Source organism: Octopus sinensis, linkage group LG1, assembly GCF_006345805.1.
Source record: "Octopus sinensis linkage group LG1, ASM634580v1, whole genome shotgun sequence".
In the NCBI taxonomy this organism is placed as follows: Eukaryota; Metazoa; Mollusca; class Cephalopoda; order Octopoda; family Octopodidae; genus Octopus; species Octopus sinensis.
In genome coordinates, this window is record NC_042997.1 from 109,882,765 (window position 1) to 109,902,764 (window position 20,000).

At 38.3% G+C, this 20,000-nt stretch overlaps 1 protein-coding gene and 1 pseudogene across 3 annotated transcripts in view; one reads left to right on the forward strand and one right to left on the reverse strand.

Annotated features, from left to right (window-relative positions):
- LOC115218050 (protein prickle-like) overlaps positions 1-20,000 on the forward strand; it is a 117,042-nt gene that overhangs the window by 45,354 nt on the left and 51,688 nt on the right. The window lies entirely within an intron of this gene.
- Positions 13,602-13,720, reverse strand: LOC115220680 (annotated as a pseudogene).

Here is a 20,000-nt window from a genome sequence, read left to right on the forward strand (position 1 = left end):
CACTAATACCCTCGTCAGATGACCACTTTGATGATAGCGCGTGTTTGTGAGTGTGTGCATACGTCGGTTTATGCGATTATAATAGAATAGATAGAAAGAACAGTGTGACGATTGAATCGATGAATGAACTGCAGAGTTCTACATGGCAAATGATACGGTCGAACGTGTTGTTTTTTCTGGCTGCATGCATCTCTCAGCCTCTCATAATACAGGCAGAGAGAAAGAAGCACATATCTAAACACACACACACACACGCACAGTGATAGAGTACGAAAAGGACTGCAAGTTTTCCAGAATGTTCCATTCTCTCTACTGCGTGTGGTTTCTCTCTCCGTCTCTCAGTCCATCCTTTTGTGTTCGTTAATCGTTCAAGTGCTTACAGGTGGGAAATGAATGGAACTTGGCAAATACACTTATAACCATAACCTCAGCGAAATTCTTCGTCGACGATGTGTGTGTGTTTGTGTGTGTGTGTGTGTGTGCGTTTTGCTTTGTGGTTTTGTGTTCGTTCGTGTAACCTATATTCATACATGGAGAGCCTTCTTTTACTGATTATTATTATTATTATTACTAGTGGTTGTGATGGTGTGGCGCCATCTACATATTATCTATCAATGGGTGTGTGTGAGGTGAGGCGAGTCTGCAAGCGGTTGTTCAGCTTGCTAGAGACAGCAGCCAAATTACACCAGATATATCTGTAATATATATATGTTAGAATGTTTGGAGATGATGTACAGGTATTTTATATTAGAAGAAATGAGGTACTCAGAAATCCGGATGGTTTTATATTTTCAGATATTTATTCGTATATTACATGTTTTTATACATCATATATCATATATTAGCGCTTTCGTCCATTCTAGTGGTGTCTTCAAATTGATATATATATATATATACACATATATATAGGTATATAGATAGATACATATATACATGCATACATAGACAGATATGTAGACAGATATGTAGATATGTGTGTATGTGTGTGTGTAGTTACTATACAAATAGAACATCATCTTGATGGTTGTGTCGCTTTGATTTGTGAATCTGCTCCAATGTTATTCATTAATGTTGCCTAACAATACCATACAACTCATGGCAGATGGCGCCGCTGATCTTTGACATTTCTGTTACTTAACAATGTGGCAGCATATGTCAGTAGATTTTAATACCAGACACCACCACCACCACCACCATTTACACCAGCGCCACCATCCCTACCTGTGCACGATACTGTTAGAACAGCGATCGCTACCATCATCATCATCATCATCATCACTATCACCACTGCCAGCACAACCATCATCATCACCATCATGATCATTGTCGTCATCATCCTCATCGCTACAACCATTTTTCGCTCATTATGATCATAGTTCATCGTCGTCATCGTCGTCAGTATCATCATCACCACTACAGCCACGTCCACCACCGTCATCGTTGTCACTCCCAGCGGCACCGCCACCATCAATATCGTCTACATCACTACCACCATCACCAACTCAACCATCATCAACATCATCACTAATACCAGCGCCATCGTCGTAATCATCACCATCGTCGTCGTCGTCATCATCATCACCGCCACCGCCACCACAACAATATTCATCAAAATTAACAATGAGTTTATCGTCTGTCGTCGTCGTAGCCATCGTCATCCATTTGTTTAATTTTTTTTTTCCCGAAGATTTGAAATCTCATCACGTGAGATTTATTGAATGTAAAAAGATTGTGAAGTACATCAACCACAACAACAACAACAACAACAAACCTCAACTAAAACTAAAAAGAGTTTTAAAATAAAACATGTTTTAAGCAGTAAATATCAACGACAACGAATAGTAATTCTGCGACGTACGTACGTACGTGTGTGTGTGTGTGTGTGAACACATATACTTGTTATGGGATATGTTGGTCGAGGAATTGTAACCAAAGTATAGGAAGCGGGTAAGCCTAGTCAGAATCTGTTCCCTCTTAAATGTGTCTGCCTCGAATTGTCGAAGAGATGCTGCGAAAAGCAACATTTTATTCGGTCTTACTTCAATTTATTTTTGGTTTAAAATGGCAGCCATCTGGGCAGTGTTTACAAACGGGAGACATTTCTGCATTTCAACCTTTGACCGTTTACTTTTTTATTTTATTTATTTTAATCAAATATTTCTAATCTTTCGTCGGTTGATTTTCTTTTTCTACCGCACAGCCTTGCTTCTAGTCACTTCTTTCTTATATCACTAAACATTGCGGGACCCCATTAAAATATAAATTGTAATGTGAGGTTTAGATAGATTAGACTGGCATCTGTCGTTTTTCATGCGGCTATTCATTTCGTGTGATGTAACAAGCTTCTTATTCCCTCCTTTGACGCCACGAGATTCTGTTGGTTGCGGTTTTCTTAGCATCTAGCCATGTGACATTGACCTCTCTCGTGTCAGTTATGTATGTTCTGCACCGTGTAGCTTTCAGCCTTCTTCTCTTTCTCTCTCCATTGGTGTCCAATCGAAAGCTGGTAACGAGGGCATGTGATCTTGAGTTGGCACTGGTAACAAGAGTAAGTGGTCTTGTGTTGACTATCTTTAGAATATCTCCATCGATTATGTCGTCTTACCCCTACGTTCTCAGACTCCTTCTCACTCATCTTCGGTGAAATATATCCAGCTTACAGTCTGATTGCAAATAAAAGCATTAGGTCTTGCTTTACTGGAAGAAACGAATTTTCTTCTTCGTGTTTCGGTCCAAATTTTAAATTTTCGTTTAAAACTTGAGGTTCTCCAATTTTTACGCCGTACGCCTTCGTTATACCCGACAATGTTGAGGTACCCATTGTGAAGATTATATTTTACGATGGTTGGGTACCGTAAAACAGACATAATGGGGCCCATATGATCAGTATCATAAGCAAACAATGTATAAATTGTTATTATCCTCGGAATTAGAAACTTCCTAGCAACATATTTGACGAAGTTATGTGTATATATATATATAATATATATATATTATATATATATATATATATATATGTATGTATATATATACTAGCTTGTTGTCTTTCACTCACCAATGCTTATATTTAATTCTTTATTGCGCTCAAGGAGTTAAACACAGAGAGGGCTAACACGGACAGACCCCAGTGCATAACTGGTACTTATTTAATCGACTCCGAAAGGATGAAAGGCAAAATCGACCTCGGCGGAATTTGAACTCAGAACGTGAAGACAGACGATATACTACTAAGCATTTCGCCCGGGCGTGCTAACGTTTGTGTCAGCTCGTCGTCTTTCCCTCACCCACACTTATATTGTCAATCCAAAGCATTATTCCAGTCCCATCCCATTCCTCTTATATTTGTCTGTCAAAATGTGATCACGTGTCTATATCTCGACAGACAGACATTCGCAGAGATTTCTCCCAACGATGAATGTCACATTGAAACCGGCAAGTGTGACATGCTGGTTAATATGTTCATATTATTTCATGATATATCGGAAATTAATTGGTCTTAAGCAAAATATTCCAACAAATTGCTCATTATTTTCTACCAAACTAAAACATCGCCTCTACCTGCCATTTCACTCCAGACTCCGTTGCATCTCATCGTGTGTGTGTGTGTGTGTAAAATGTTCATTTTCATGTATATCATTTTTGTCTGGTTTATACATGCAAATGCATCAAGATGGACGCGTACAAGACTCTCTCTCTCTCTATCTATCCATCTATCTATCTATCTATCTATCTATCTATCTATCTATCTATCTATCTATCTATCTATCTATATATCTATTATATATATATATATATATAACTATATATATATATATATATTATATATATATATATATATATAATATATTATATATATATTATATATATATATTATTTATATATATATTATATATATATATATATTATATATATATTATATATATATATATATTTATATATATTATATATATTATTTATATATATATATATATATATATATATTATATGATTTATTATTTATTTATTTATTTATCTAGCTATTCTTTCAACCCTCTTCTCTCTTTGTAAATGTGTGTGTTTTAGGATAGATAGATAGATAGATAGATAGATAGATGATAAAAATAGAATAATAGACAGACTACATTATTAGATAGATAGATAGATAATATACGTATATTTACGCCCTCATTCAAACAAATTTTTACAAACGTTAGTTTTTATGTATGTGTTTATGTGTACATATGCGTATACGCACTTACACATACGCACACAAACACACATACTTATTCACACATAGCTTTATGGTTTTAAAGCGCTTTCAATCATATTGTCTCTTTCTAATGCCCGAATTAAACTGTTTATCAGTCCTCCTTGGTTTCATTTGAAACCTGGCTCTTGTGCGTGCGTGTATGTGTATGTCTGTGTGCATATGTGCGTATGCATGTGATGCAGGCTTGACAACCTGGTAATGACGTTTGCTTTGCAATCATGTGTTTCCGATATTAAATATAATAGCTTCCGTTTCCATCCAAACTTTTTACGTTTAACGGGTGAGAACCGTAAGAGCAGAAACTGTACAGAACCCTACCAGTATGGTAAAAGACAAGGCCCCTGGCGATTTTGAGAGTCGCTTTAGACATTCTGCCTTTCGATTAGTCACGTGATATAGTTTCTTCCTGCCTTTTCTCGCCATGGCTATTGTTCTTCACGCTCCTAGCCACCGTTTTGAAAATCTACGATGGTCATCCGCGCAGTCTCACTTTGAAGTAGATTGTAAAATTGCGAGAAACGAAGCAAGTGTATGCGATTTCATGAAAGAGTTGTGATCGATACATAACTTTCTATTTTAATTAAATTCATTGTTCCGCTCGATTACTAAGATTATCAGTTTCGAATCCTCCAGGTTCTATGATACCAATAATAGTTGGTGCCCTTACTGGAAAATGTAATCGACCAGCTAATTCGCACATTACGAAAATCATCTGAAAGCGGAACAATAAAAATATGCAAGACTTTACTCAAGTTCAAAATCTGACATTGATTTTGCTATCAACGTTCCTATGATGGAGTTTAGTATCTTTGTTAGAAACAAGCTTCTTTCTTACAGGAAGATTTCTCAAAACCAGAAGAGAACAAGCATACATATACACACTCGTTCAGACCCAACACATATGAGTCATTCATACGTACATTCATGCATAAATGCATTCACACAAACATACCTATATCTACACCTATTCACATTAACATATTCCCACAAACACACAGACCTATATTTCATCTCATTCAGCTTCTCGTGTAATTTCTTCACCATTTTTCTATGAGCTTGATGTGTGCACGCGTGCGTGTGCGTACGTGTGTGTGCGCGTGTGCATCTTTCTCCTCCTCACTCTCTGTTGTATCAACCATTGCTGCTTCTTTATTGCTACATCCCTCCAACTGTGTCTTCATGTTGTCTGTGTACACAATTGCGTATTTACTAGAATAAGTAAATGAATGTTTTAGATCGCAATAACATCGCAACCAAACATGTACCATGAACGAGTCTATTTTAGAGGCAAACCAGTTATGATAACAATCCTGTTATAACTGTTGTATAGAAAAACACAACTTTCTCTGGTGGATGTATGACTTGTTACCAAACACGTTTGGTAGCGAAGATCCTCGATTTTAGCTAAAGTAAATTCACATAAACTTGTAACATCGCGTCTATGTAGAGCCAGTGTCTAAAATTAGAAAACTATTGAAATGTTATTTGGCGATCTTTATCGATATCCTTAAATCCTTAATCCTTAAAAATGTTTCAGCTTGAAGGCTGCGGCCATGCTGGAGTACTACCGTTGAATGAGCTACACTAGTATGCGAAGCCACCTCTGATACGTGGTACTTGATCAACAAGGGAGTTCGACGTCGCTGCCCGTATCTGTGTTTCCTGCCGAGAGGTAGGTTCTTCTGGAACCCCTGACAAGAAGAGATCCAGTTTAGTTTTAAAGGAACCCACATCCACACCATAAGTAAAATTTGAAGGGAATCACGAGAGCGAAATATGAACTTGCCTATCTACAACGTCAAATTGTGTTTCAACCATTAGATTATCGGTCCGAATGGCTGTCATGGCTTCTCCTCTTATACATGTATTTCACCGTCACCTTTGTGTGTGTGTGTGTGTGTGTCTGTGTCCTACGTTCTTTAACGATGTCTCTTCATTGTATTATTGAAGTCTTCAGAAAATTCCTGACGAATCAATTCAGTCCATTTCGTTTCCTTCATGGTTTCTTACTCGTACCAGAATGTCCACTCATGTTGTTCCGCTTCAGTAATCACTGCCAAGACTAAAGAATCTTTCATCTTTTTGGCAATACGAAATATAAATCATTCCAAATACGAAACTAAAGAATCATATTGTGTGTCAGATTAATTAGAAAGAATGTTGAAGAATATAGTGGAGTTTCATGGCTAGTCTCTATAGAAACCAAAACTTCGTAGAACTGAATCTCATAATTAACGAATTTCTCATATTTTCTCTGTTTCTTTCCTCGTTTGTTAATTATCTGCTGCAATGAATTCTACAGAAAATTATGCAAGAACTCACAGAGTAAGAAAGATAATGTAAAAATTAAAGAATGAGAGAGAGAGAGAGAGAGAGAAGAGAGAGAGAGAGAGAGAGAGAGAGAGAAACAGACAGACAGAGAAAAGATGATGGAAATAAAAGAAACAAATGGCGGAAATGAGGGCATAAAAAAATATGAATAATATATGTAAATGGTGAGGAATATAATGATGGGAGATTGTGAAGCACGAGGAAAGAATAGAATTAGGACCTGTGTGGGACATTGAGAAGAGTCGAAGAGAGAGAGAGAGAGAGACAGACAGACAGACAGACAGACAGAGAGAGACGTGCAAAAGATTATGCAAACACGCACGCACACGCGCACACACGTTAGTGACATGAATATGGAAGACTCGATAAGCAAAAATGTGAAGAATATTCTGAATTGTGATGACATTTTGTTGGTTAAGCAGAGCCTGAAGTGTCTGCTTCAATAAGAAGCTCATTGCAAATGGAAACGAAAGCAGATTTTGTGTCTTCCTGTTTTATCGTCAATTTTCACCCGTTTCTGTCGTTCTCCATCGATTGACTTAGAAGAAGACGCTTTCTCCAAATAAGCCAAAACGTCTGAAACTGTGTCAGAAAAATTACCTTTGAATGTTTGTTATTTAAAATGTCGTGAATAATAATAATGATAGTAACCGAATCTAGTAGATAATCTGCATGCATCTGCTGTAACGCTCAATTATGTACAAGTAACATGGTATAATTATAAACAGGGCAAATTTTGAGCCATTTCTCCGCACAGACTGGAAAAAAAATGATGAACAACCTTAATCGATTTTCGGACCTTACTGGGTTCTCATCAGCGGCGTCTACATCATTCTGAAAGTCTCCAGAGAAACAAGCAGCTAAACTGTTTATATACTCAACAATGCAACAGTTACTCTGTCAACTGGGATCTTCGTATCAAGGTATGAGATAATAAATATGTAACATCTTTATATATAAAAGTGAGGTTGTGTGCTGTCTGTCTCCTACGATTTAGATTCCTAACTACTCCCACATTTTGCGGTGCAGTTTAACCCAAACTGGGTATCTTATAGTCGTGATTCCTATCGAGCCCTTCTGGGTATTAGCCCGCGTCTACGATTTAAAAAAAAAATTACCATCAATTTTTCTCATTTTTAATGCATTTTTGGCATATATAAGGGAAGTAACTCTCTAAAAATTTATTATTAAATATCAGAACGTAAAAAGCTACAGTAACACTCCCCCCCTTTGTGGTTAACCATATTGAGATGGCTATTATACTTTATATCTCTAAAAATGCTTATATAGTTATTTCCCTTACAAACCCGAGCAACGCCGGGCGATACTGCTAGTATGATATAATTATAAAGAGGGAAAACTTTTAGCCATTTTCCCGCATGTATCTATGCCTCTATTTATCTGTTTGCCTCTCATATTTATGCGAGCGTGCGTGTGTGTGTGTGCGCGCGTATATATGTATGTACGTGTATTGAGCTTTGTGTAATTTATTGATTTTTACTCAGCTGGTGCTGTTTCACGTAACTCTTCAATGCGTTCCTCATTTTTCATTTATTCCCCTAACAGAATTACAGCAAATGTGTGTGCGCGCGCGCGTGTGTGTGTACTTGTGTGTATATGTGTGTTTGTGTGTGTGTGAATGGTCTTGAAACAAGACGGATTAAAAAGGAAAGTAGAGAACGATCTGATAACAGAATTGAAAGGAGGGAGAATTGACCAATAGTGAGATGTGAGTCGAGGGTGGGACATGGATCGTGGAAGGATAAAACATAGAAGTCCTTTAAGAGTTATTAGCACCGCCGATGCTTAGCGGCATTTTGTCCGTCTTCACGCAGCCCGAGTTCGAATACTACCCAGGTCGACTTCGCCTTTCATTCTTTCGGGGTCGATTAAATAAGTTTCTGTCGAATACGGAGGTCGATGTAATCAACTTACCCGCCACCGCTCGAAATTGCTGGCCTTGTGTCAAGAATTTGAAACCTAAATGTCCTCAATATCGACTGTGCAGGAAGATGGGAGAGGTGAGTGTTGTTATTGGTAATGATGTTCGCCGTGTTGTTGTTGCGGTTGCTGTGGTGATGGTTGTGGTAGCCTCGATAGTAATGATTTATTAATTATGTATTAGGTACTATGTTCTCTCTCTCCCTCTCGCTCTCTCCCTCTTAAGCACCGATACAACTCAACGCCCACCGTTAGATATGAACTTGTGACACCGGGGGTGAAAGAGCCTTGTAACTTATTGACTCAGCCATTGTGTCTCTGACAACACATCAGCTCCAACAATGACCATATCAATGTTGATGATAATCATCATCATCATCATCATCATCATCACCATTCTAACAGTTGCAATAAAGATATCATTGAGGTCGATTACTGTGATGATGGTGATGATGATAAGATGTAGGGGGAGAAGACGGGGAAGGGTGAATGAGTTAATAAGGTTGCTAATGAAATCTGTGTTGAAGTGTCTGGCAGCCATTGATGTTGGAGTATGATGTATCACCAATGAGACTCCAACAAACGGCGGCGGCGGCGGCGGCTGCAGAACATTCATCTTATTTTCCTTGCTTCACGTGTACACTCAATGACGTCACCACGCACGCATACACACCACGCCTGCGCGCACGCACATTGTCATCTGCCTTTTCGTTTCATTTCCGCTCCATCACCAAACCATCTCCATACTCAAGCTTCATCTCCACCTTTTGAAGAATTTGACAATGGTATTGTCTGTGTCTTTGACGATGTGAGGCAGTTCTGTGTTTCAGCTAATTAGCCGTACTCATCAGTAGGTTAATATTTATTAGCGATTGTAGGGCGACGAAATGCTTAGCGGTATTTCGTCTGCCGCTACGTTCTGAGTTCAAATTCCGCCGAGGTCGACTTTGTCTTTCATCCTTTCGGGGTCGATTAAATAAGTAACAGTTACGCACTGGGGTCGATATAATCGACTTAATCCGTTTGTCTCTCCTTGTTTGTCCTCTCTGTGTTTAGCTTCTTGTGGGTAGTAAAGAAATAGGTAATTTCGTCTGTCTTTACGTTCAGAGTTCAAATTCCGCCGAGGTCGACTTTCGGGATCGATAAATTAAGTACCAGTTGCGTACTGAAGTCGATGTAATCGACTGGCCCCCTCCTCAAAAAATTCGGGTCTTGTGCCTAGAGTAGAAAAGGATATTTATTAACGATTGTAGGGCGGCGAGATGGCAGAATCGGTAGAAAGTCAGGCAAAATACTTTAACTCCGGGATTTACGTCGTTTTTACGTTCAAATTCCACCGAGGTTAACTTGCATTTTCATCCTTTCGGGTCAATGTTATCGACTTAGCCTCACCCAACTTGTTGGCTTTGTGCCAGAATTTGAAAGCATTTTTATTATCATTAAGGTAATGGGCTGGCAGAATCGTTAGCAAGCCGGACAAAATGCTGAGCGGCGTTTCGTCCGTTATTAAATTCTGAGTTTAAATTTCGCCGGGGTTAACTTTCCTTTCCATTCTTTCGGGGGTCGATAAAATAAGTTTAGCATTTATCCCCTCCCCTTTATACCTCCCCATTTACCCCCTCCCCCTAAAATTACTAGCCTTGTACTGAAATTTGAAATCGTTATTCTTATTATCATCATTGCCCCCTCTCTGTCCTCTCTCGTATCTCTCTCTTTCTTCTCCTTCCCCCTCTCCCCTCTCCCCTATCTCTCTCTTCTCTCCTACCCTTCTCTCATCCTCTCTCTTCTCCTCCTGCCCCTTCTCTCATCTCCCCCTCCCCCTATCTTTCTCTTCTATCTCTTTCTTCTCCTCCTGCCCCCCTCCTCTCTCGTATCACTCTCTTTCTACTTCTGCCCCCTCTCTCCTCTCCCCTCTCTCTCTCTTCTCTTCTCTCCTCTCCCCCATTTTCTCTCTCTTCTCCTCCTGCCCCTCTCTCCCCTTCTTTCTCTCTTCCCAACTCTCAAGTCAGACTTTATCACTATTTGTAGAAAGACGACATAACAAATATTTACCAAACTCACCAGCTCTTGTAACTCTTTCTGGAATGTTTCGCAAATAATTGGTTAGTTTTGCTGCCAATTACTCGCTACTTTGGCACTTTTCTTCTTCCCTGTTTATTTTTCTCTCCATTTCAAACTCTTCCCACAAAATTCTCCCATGTTCCTTTATTTATTTATCTTTTTTTATTACATTTTCTAGTTTTTCTCCCTGTCTCACTTTTTTTTTTACATGTCTCTGTCTCTCTCTCTGTCTGTCTGTCTCTCAGTCTGTCTCTCTCTCTCTCTCTCTCTTCCTCTCTCTCTCTCTCTCCTCTCTCTCTCTCTCCCTCTCTCTCTCTCTCTCTCTCTCTCTCTCTCTCTCTCTCTCTCCACGCGCAGGAATGTTGACAGTCACTTCAAAGTTTCGCTGCTGGTGGTTAATCTCAACTGCTTTGAATCGAGCCATCAGCAGCCAACTTCGAAGTACCTTATTTTATTATTCTTTTATCTGCTTCAGCCATTCGACTGCGGTCATGCTGGAGCACCGCCTCTAGTCAAATTTATTCTCTGTAACCCTAGTACTTATTGTATCGGTTTCTTTTGTCGAACCACTAAGTTACGGTGACGTAAACACACCACCATCGGTTGTCAAGCGATGGTGGATGGACAAACACAGACACACACACACACACACACACACGCTCACACACACACACACACACACACACACACACACACACACACACACCACACACACACACATATATATATATACGACGGGCTTCTTTCTGTTTTCGTCTACCAAATCCGCTCACGAGGCTTTGTTCGGCCCGAAGCTATAGTAGAAGACACTTGCCCAAGGTGCCACGCAGTGGAACAGAACCCAGAACCATGTGGATGGTAAGCAAGCTACTTACCACACAGCCACGCCTGTCAACATTCCTGTAATAAATATTTGACATAACACATGTATTGAGTCCTGTCTATCATTAATCTTTATTGTTATTATTTCTTTAAAAACACTTGTTTTAATAGGTTTGTGTGTGTGAGATCTTTGTTATGTTGCGCTAATAGCTAAACCTCAAACACACATATACATACACACGTCCAAAAACTTATGCGACACTCACAAGGGATTATATATTGGTAACAGGTACCATGCTATCGTTAATTATTTTAGGTGCCTGAGAAGTCATGTGCAGGCACAGTCACACCCTCGGCCCCACCCCTGCTCTTTATCCAGCGGAACATCTAAAATATCAGTCCTTGGTTTGGGAGCAGTACCAGCAATCGGTTGTTACTCATTTTCAGACTGGAATAAGGTGAAGTGTCTTGCTCAAGGACCCGACACATTTCTCGGTCCAGAAACCGAACCTAGACATTCTGAACGTGGGCGTAACATCCGAACAACGAGCCCATGCGCCTTCGTATGAGATGAGAGAGAGAGAGACAGAGAGAGAGAGAGAAGAGAACCTTAGAGAGACAACAAAGGAACAGTAAGAAACACCCCCCCACACACACACACAGTCACAAATGATGTGTGTGTGTGTGTAACGCTTTCTCTCTCTCCTTCTTTCTCTCTTTTTCTCTGTCTTTCTCTTTATTTCTCTCTCTTTCTCTTTCTCTCTCGTTCTCTCTATCCCTCTGTCTCTCTCCCTCTCTCTCTCTCTCTCTCCCGATACGTATCATTTTAGAATATAGAAAAAATGGTGAGTTTATTGGAAATAAAAGCTTGTTCCATATTCTTTTTCTTAATAATAGAACTGTCTTTCACACAGTCTCCCCCTCCTCTTTTTCCTTTTCCCACTAATTTCATTAGTTTTTCTTTCCATCTTCATTTTCCTCCCCCCACTCTCTCTAATACCACCTCTACTTTTTATATCACTTCCTCCCTTTTTCTTTACCCTGTTTCCCTTTTTTCACAACCTTTTGCTCTCCCTCCCTTCATCCTCTCTTAACCCAATCCCAGCCGGTTGGTGCCCCAACCCACCACCCTCGTCCCTTTCAGTGTTCATATTTCCGAGCAGGGAGCACTTACAACCATGTGACATGAAATCCCTTCCCTTCAGTTGCCGGGATTAAGCAATCTTCTACGCTATTAACTCCCTTTAATGATGTAAGCGATCTGCTTCTTGTAAATCGTTGAGTTGCGGTTTGAAAGCTGCCATGGCAGGGAGACGAGGATATAAGGAGAAGATTGAAGGAAAGGGCTGAAACGGTGGCATCCGTCGTCCACATTTACACCATTCTTCGAAAGAGAACTAATTGTTATAAGAGACAAGCATGGAATGAAGGGAAGCGGAGTGGGGTGATGGAAGGCAGAGAGTAAGGAAAGGGAGATGGGGAGATAATAAGAATGGAGACAGGAAAGTATTATAAGACGAGGGCATGGGTGGAGAGGAATACAAAGGAATAGAGTTAAAAAGAAAAAAAACAGATAGAGGGGATGGGAGTGCCAAAGATGACGTCTGAACAAAAATACCCAAGCAGTTAATAGTGAGGTGTGAAGAAAGGTAAATATTAGGGATAAAATGTTGACAGACAATTTAGTTAAACCCTAAAAGGGGCAGGTGAAGCCATTTCGGTTTAAACATTGCTAATTGTAAAAATGATTTGGGTTTTTTTTTTGTATTTTTTACCGAGGTATAAAACTAGAAATTTTGGAAACGAATGTAGTCTTGTATATATATATGTTTTATTTGTTTGCCATTTGACTGCGATCATGCTGGAGCACCGCCTTTAGTCGAACAGATCGAGCCCAGAATTTATTTTTTGCAAGCGTAGTACTTATTCGATCGGTCTCTTTTACCGAACCGCTAAGTTGCGGGGACGTAAACATTGGTTTTCAAGCGACGATGGGGGGGGGCAAACAGACACACAAATACACGCATACACGCATATTTATACGACGGGCTTCTTTCAATTTCCGTCCACCAAATCCACTCACAAAGCTTTGGTCGGCCCAAGGCTATAATAGAAGTCACTTGCCCAAAGTGCCACGCAGTGGGACTTAACCCGGAACCATGTGGTTGGTAAGCCGTTCCTGTGCCTAAGCGTGAGACGCTTACAACACCTAGGTTTCCCAAGCGGTCACCCATCTAAGTACTCACTAGGCTCGACGTTGCTTAACTTCGGCGTCCGGACGAGAACCGGTGCATTCAACGTGATATCAACGCAATTCTCATTTTATGTGAATCTCTATTTTTCTATAGAACCTGGCGCAAGCACTGAAAGTTACTACGTTTCGTATACGAATACATCGATGAAAACAATACGATCGAAGATAGAATAATGGTCAGTGGGTGTATAGGAAAACCGGAGTGTAATATAAAGACATGAATCAATCCCAGTTTGTGACTGGTACAGCCTTGCTGATCAGTCCGAAATGGTTCGTATTCAAGTGAGACGTAAAGTTGTTTCCGTGTATTTTTTGTGAAAACAGTTCTGATGAAAGAATTTCCCGGGCAGCAGTGTAATGTAAATCGTGTGCATGTCTCGATCATTATTAACAGACATATCTAAAGACAGAATGCGAAGATAGTCACCATGGGGTTGTTGATACAAATGGTACCCATGGAATTAAAGCAATGTCATTAACTCCGATCCCAATTTTTATTCTTCGTATTCTACAACGGAAAATAAACTCAGGGATTCTCTGATAATTCAAAACAGCAGTTTTCTTGCAGGATATTCCTCTCTTGAAATTTTCACAAGCTCTCCATGGGAGTGCTTCCTAACGTAAACACCTCGGTTAACTTATCCCTGTTGACCTACTTTATGCACATTTTCTCTCTCTCTCTCATATATATATGTGTGTGTGTGTGTGTGTGTGTGTATATCTGTAAATGTAAAATTCCTCTATTTACATAATATCGAGGTATCTTTCTTTCTTTTGTTGTTTTACCATTTTTATCAATATATATAAATATATATGTGTATGTATATGTGTATGTATGTGTATGTATATATATATATATATATATATATATATATTATATATATATATATAGTGTGTGTGTGTGTGTGGTGTGTGTGTGTGTGTGTGTATGTACATGTGTGTGTGCAATAGCCGATACAAATGTTAGTAGTTTGATTTTTCCTCACGTTTTACATCGTATATATATAGAGAGAGAGGGGGAGGAGAGAGTAAAAGAGAAAGATACATCGTATACACAGAGAGAGTGAGGGACCGAGTAAAAGAGATACAGAGAGTTAACATAAGAGGTGCAGGATGAGTATTTAATAACTCTCTGTAAAATAGACATTTTTTTTTTTAATAAGATTTTGCTGAGACAGATTTTCAATGGAATAGATTTTAATTATGTTGATAAAATTTAGAAAAATAATAACATATATTTACTGCAAAAATACAAATGAGAAATTTGTTTCATTAAATTTTATTTGAAGGTAATAAATATTTTTCTTTTAAAATTAGCATTAGTTTCGTTATTTTGTACAGGCGCCAAGAAATTTGATAAAAGTTTAATTACAATGATCTTCTGTGAGTCATATTTCCTGATATTACCCCATGCAGACAGAAGTATACTTTCAAAATTCCCGATTATACGACGGGTAACACGTTAGTATGGCCAGCCGAAATTGCAAAGATAATCTGGAACTCGACTGAGGAAAGAAAACTCCGAATGACCCGTACTTGTTTTCTTTGTTTCGTCTGTCTGGATAATATATTGTCCCCTGTTTGTATCACCTAAGTGTCTGGATGTGTTTGCGCTCTTGTACCATTTTGTGTGTGTGTGTGTGTATATATATATATATATAGTAATCCATGGACTATCGCGGGTGCTACATTCCAAAAGCCCTCTCGATAGGTGAAAATCCGCGAAGGAGAAACAGTACTGTAGTGTATAATTTTTTTTTTTTTTATAATTTGTATTTATTTATTTTATTAGAAATGCAAAACAACACCACGGTGGAATTGACATAAGCTTAAATAATAAACTGCGATAGGCGAACCGCGATAGCCGAACCGCGATATACGAGGGATTACTAAAGACGATCTGCTTCTCTACTGATGGATGAAAGCTCCGAATGACCCGTCTTTGTTTTTCCCTGTCCTTTTTTGTATCCTCTCACTCTCCGAATGTTTTGTTGTCGCCTCTTAACGTTGTTGTTGTTCCATTCATATATATATATATATATGTATATATATGTATATAGATAGATAGATAGATAGATAGATACTTTACTGAAAAGCAGCAAAAATATCACAAAAACTGTTACTCAGAGGTTCACGTTCACGTTCGTCGGACAGTTTTGTTTAAGAACGGGAACATGAAACTTTGAGTAACAGTTTTTGTGATAATATTAACGCTTTTTCATAAAGCGTAATACTCTACATCTGGTAGTCGAGTACTATTTTTCCCACCTTGTTTCGCATTTATGTGCTTACTCTGGCAAACCTTTCCGTTATATATATATATATATATATATATATATATATATATATATAATATATATATATATATATATATATATATATACATATATATATATACATATATACAGAGAGAGAGAGAGAGAGAGAAATAGCTCTGACGAAAATAGCATTAATTTTTGTAGGTCGTTCAATTTACCTCAATTGATCAATAGACCAATTGAGTAAACCTATCAGTAATGTACCTGTAATGACTACTGGAAACAGCTGTAAGCCAAATTTACTCTAATAAAACAAGACTATGTAATGATCATTATTTGCATCTTGTCTTAGCTAGATCGGTTGGTAGGTTGGTTGGATGGATGGATGGATGGATGGATGGATAGATAGATAATGTGTAATTACAGTGAAACAGGCAGACAAAATACACTTAGAGCTACAGCTTTCTTGTGTGTGTGTGTGTGGTGTGTGTGTGGGTGTGTGTCGGGATACTGTGTCTGTAGACAACCTTTGCTCGCTGCTGTAGACATTGTACCCAGGTACTTTGCACAGGGTATAAATTGCTTTCATTTTTGGTATCCATTACGCCTAGTTAAAAAATGTTTTGAATAAGAAAAACAAACCCGAAAAAATATCCCAAACTCATCATAAATATCCATAACAAACAAAACGAAAACGTAAATAAATATAATGTAGGGATAAAAATATCAATAAAATTAAAGCGAAGTTCTTAAAACAAACAGCTAATGAGAAGTTAAACGAGGCAAGTATTTGCAAGAAATCAAATAGCGAAGTAGAAGCAGAGTGTCTGGCAAAACATGGCTGCCATTCTGGTATTTGTTTAGTGTTGACGTGTTTGTTGATATCATCAGTTCACAGAGATGTATCGAGTTAGCGTGTTTGTTAGTTTAAGGCCGAACCGTGCTTCCTGAAAGCTGTCTCCAAGAACTTTTCAACTGTCAATTTAATGCCAATCATTTGTCATTTTGCTTCTTTTACACCAAATAAAATCCGTTATTTTTTTTTTATTTTCATATCTTTTTTTTTTTTTTTACTTGTGTTTTTCCCCTCTGGATATGTGTGTGTGTGTGTGTTTTCTTTCTGCTATTTTCCAACATTGATTTCCATAAATGGTAATTCTTAACGAACTATTTACGGAAAGTGGGAATGGTGGGTACTTATTCGTCTTCTCTCTCTCTCTCTCTCTCTCTCTCTCTCTCTCTCTCTCTCTCTCTCTCTCTCTCTCTCTCTCTCTCTCTCTCCGTACACTCATCTTGTACTGAATAGGACGTCTTTGAGATATCAATATGTTTTTATTCCATTAAGTTTTCTACGTTCTTTCACTTTGATTCCTTAACGTATATTTGTAAATTTTACCCACGTGCACACACTAACACACACACACACGATATATATATATATATATATATATATATATATAATATATATATTATATATATATGTATGTATGTATATATGTATGTATATATTTATTTATTTATTTAATCTTGTGCAAATCTTGAGTTAATACTTGATACTATTATAACTTAGAGATGATGATGAGCTGGCAGAATCGTTAGCACGCCGGACGAAATGCTTGCCGGTATTTCGTCTGCCGTTACGTTATGAGTTCAAATTCCGCCGAGGTCGACTTTGCCTTTCATCCTTTCGGAGTCGATAAAATAAGTACCAGTTGTATACTGGGATCGATGTAATCAACTCACCCTCTCTCTCTCGAGATCGCTAGCCTTGTGCAACGATGCGCATATTCACACACACACACACACACACACACACACACACACACACACACACACACACACACCACACACACACACAGTCATGACATTACTTTACACGCCACAAACCAAGCGTTTGCTTTCTTCTGTTATTGTGAACGGCCTGGGTACTAGTATTATTGGAACTCGATTCCTGTAACCTCATTGTACACTCCATTATAGTCAGCGTCAGAACCGTTTCTACGCCGTGCCTCAGCGTTGCCAGATAAAGAATTTAAGACATGAATCGTAATTCTCATAAATTATATGGCAAATCTGGATAAAATCTTAATTTACTAATCCTACACTGTCGAACAAATAATTACTAACATAGTTATTTAATTGTATATACGCTGTGTAAGTTACGCGTACGACGTATGTATGTTTGTGTATGTATGAATCTATATACATGTGTGAATATATTCGCGTATGTATGCATGATAAAATTGGGTAAAATCGGTAGTTATTGACCCCCAACATGATTAAACACGTATAAAAACAGGAAACATTAAACAGACTCAAGACCTAATAACTTTCTTGAAATAATTAATCTTAAATGCACTTTTTTTTTAATATTTAATCTATTTTATGGGGTAAAAATCTGATTAGGAAGGTCAGATTCCGTCTTGCAGGATTTTGCCTTGCTTATGCCGGAATTGAAGAAGGGCCAAAACACGATGTAATAAAAAGAAAATACTCCCAACAAATCCCTGGATGGAATTTTTACCATAGTCTACCCCACCACAAACAAAGAAGGAAAAAATACAATGGACCCCGCCCTATCATTCACAAATAAAATCATAATCATTTGCACTAGATTGTGAAAACTGATCACTTACTTACATTATTTACATTATTTAAATTTGACGGATATTTGTCCTCACTTTGTTTGTTGTTAACACAAAATTTCGGCTGATATACCCCCCAGCCTTCATCAGGTGACTTGGGGAAATATCGAACCTGGGTTCTCATTCCTAAGGTGTATTCCTGTGAGCATAGTGGTTAAGAGCGCGGCTTACTAACCCCAAGCTTCCGAATTAGATTCCAGGCAGTGACCAACAAATCGCATCACATTAAGGTTTGCTGCCTCACTCCAGCTCTTCTGACCATCAACAATGTGGTAGAGAATTTTCTGTTCAAAATCCAATGATCGCAGCTTAAAGTGTAGAACAGAAAAACGAAAGAAGATCAGCTTTGGTGATGTTCTCATGACATTGTCCTTGTCGCTCACTACACGAAAAGGCAATGTCCCCAGCTGACAGCTTCTCCCATTCTGTTTTGCAAGCAGCATAGTCCTTGGTAGGATCAAAACCTACAGATATCACTACAACGTTGTTCGCATCAGCTTGCGATGTATGACACAGATGACTGAATGCTCCACTCTCACCTTGAAGCAGGGAGACCCTGACAGATACACCAAATACGCCGCAATACACCAAAAAAGCAATTTTGGTCGATATACTCTCATTTGGTTATTTGAACCCAGACCTACATAAACAAAGAAAAACACAAATAATTTTGGTTCTAGCTGATAGTCCTTAAAATTGTGGTTCACACGATCCCTCAACCACTTTCAGGTGATTATTTAAACCCGAGATATGATTTTTCCCCCTGAATTAGCTCATCTGGGCACAGTGTGCAACGTTTAGGATGTCACTTTGGTTTGTGCCTCAGAGGTTTCTAGGATTCGGTTAATATCATGGGTAAATGAAAGAAATAATAAGATGTGCTTAAATTGCATGCTCGCGCTCCAGACCTGGTAACCACGTACAAATAACCCACTTCGTACAAGTGTTCTCTTGAAAGATTACGTAAATATAATTCCTTGTCTTATTGCAAGACTAAAATGTCACAAACTATTGAAACCGGTGGCATATCTTGATAAAATTGTAAATATTTTCTTCCTTTCATACATGATAGCTGTAAAAGTATTTTCTCATTCATTTTTAATATGCATGCACACACACACACACACACACACACACACACACACACACACACATGTATGTATGTATAATGTTGAATATCTGCTGTGATTTTGGATGTTTGTTTTAGCAAAGAGAGACCAGTGAAATCTTGTGTTAACCTCATTACCTCCAATCATCCGCTGTGAGTATTTTTATCGTTAGACATTGAAGGACGGATTCCATTATCATAAAGTTGCTTTCACAACACTTACACACCAGCGTTGGTGACAGGGTTACAGCGTTGTTTATTTATAAATCTATTTATATATATATACAATTTTCTTCTTCCTTGAGATAGTGTCATCAGCTAAAAATTGTGT